Source organism: Limulus polyphemus, unplaced genomic scaffold (assembly GCF_000517525.1).
Source record: "Limulus polyphemus unplaced genomic scaffold, Limulus_polyphemus-2.1.2 Scaffold4002, whole genome shotgun sequence".
In the NCBI taxonomy this organism is placed as follows: domain Eukaryota; kingdom Metazoa; phylum Arthropoda; class Merostomata; order Xiphosura; family Limulidae; genus Limulus; species Limulus polyphemus.
Genome location: NW_013669612.1, coordinates 5,989 through 7,815, shown reverse-complemented (window position 1 = coordinate 7,815; position 1,827 = coordinate 5,989).

The window sequence follows — 1,827 nt, the reverse complement described above, 5'->3', positions numbered from 1 at the left end:
TAAAGACTTGTGTCGTTAAAGTTTCGTTGGAACGAAATTACGGAAAAAATCAATTAACAAACGGAGACGTAACAGTATCAACGAATAGACTTCGCTCATATAGCGTAAAAATAAAAAGGTTATATTAATTTCCAGGAAAATAAGGATCCAAGAATTTAAACTTAATTTTGAATAATATTAGAACTATGATTGATTGGTGGGGGAGAGGAGATTAAGAGTACCTTAGGAGTTGATACTCTAAGCTATCGTTTCCCAAACTTTAAGTCGAGACCCTAGTCGTGGAAGGTCTTTAGAGTGTCGTGAAAATATAAACAATAAACAGAAACCACCTGAATCTTACAAGAACCGAAAATGTTGCATTTAACACAACTACGACCTAGCCGTGTTATTCGCTTAATCTTATTTGTGGGAATCATAGATCTAATGAACGGTAGCCAATAAAGACAAAAAAACGATGTTTATTTGAAAACAACTTGATTCTGTCCACATCAATCCACGAACAGAACAGTTTTATTTAGCCAAACAGGCAAGTTCATCTCATTATAGTTAATTTACGTTAAGCGTTTTAATAGCTTTAGTATCTGGTGTTATAGACACAATATAAGTAAAGGAATTAAGTCATAAGTATGAAAATCGGAAACAAAGAGGTCGTATGATAAGGAAAAGCTTGGTAAATCTTGGTAGGGTGGAGAGAAAACAGAATCGAAAGAGCTTAAGGGTATTACTCGGGTTTGTTTTCTAAGACACAAAATTAAAAAATGGAAATGGCAGAAAATTTAGGTTGGAAGGAACAAGCTCAAATAAATTCAATAAGTTAAAACGAATATCATTAATTTGGTCGTACACATCATATATTTATTAATTCGTCTTAACGCATCACATATTTTCTGCAAGCTCTCTTCACATTTGGCTGATAACTTTAATAATTCTTCCCCTCATTTAGGTATTGGTTCTATAACTAAATCTTTCCTTAAATGCACTACACATATTTTATGATCAAACATAACACAATATTTATTTTGTTGATCTTTGTAGAGAATATGTAAAATCTAGTAAATATCGTGGAATGGCAATACAATCTAATGTCATATGTTGCTGGTATTATTTCGTGTTCATAACTTAATGTTCATTAATCACACATTTCCGCAATGTTACACAAAGGTTGTAAAACATCATCGGTGTTTCAATGTCAGACGATGACGTCAAATCTTAGCATAATAAATCTAGTAAGATTTTGATTTAATCACAATAATTTCATTAAAGGATATTGCATTTAACTGTGATTACTGAAGAAAGATAGATAGCACTAAGTAATAAAATATATTCACTTTCTTAGAAATTCGAGCACATTTTAACGTAATTCCTACTTTCTTTTCACCAGGAGTCTGTCATTCCCCCACATCCGTTTCAATGCACCACTAAATTCACAGGAAGCTTCATATTATAATAATTTGTCGACTCGACCAGGATAAAGTTAGGCTTGGAGGGGCCACAATGATATATGGATGTGAGTCATCTAATCACGTGTCTACTACACAAGACTTGTTATGCAGCTGTAGAATCTGTAGTACGATGTCTTTTAGTTTATCAATATTCACCTCTGGGTAGCTTACTGTTTGTTTTTTTCCAGTGGCCACGTTACCGAGAAAACCCGATTAATATTGCCTCTACAGGGAATATTTCGATTTGTTTCAACTACACAGAAAATCTGTTTGTTCTTAATGAGGCAACACGTATATATGCTTCTTATTACGTTTCCAACCCTTCAGTAACACGTCTTATATTTAATTTCTGTAGTGCATATTGGTATTGTTACGTCTCCGTGTG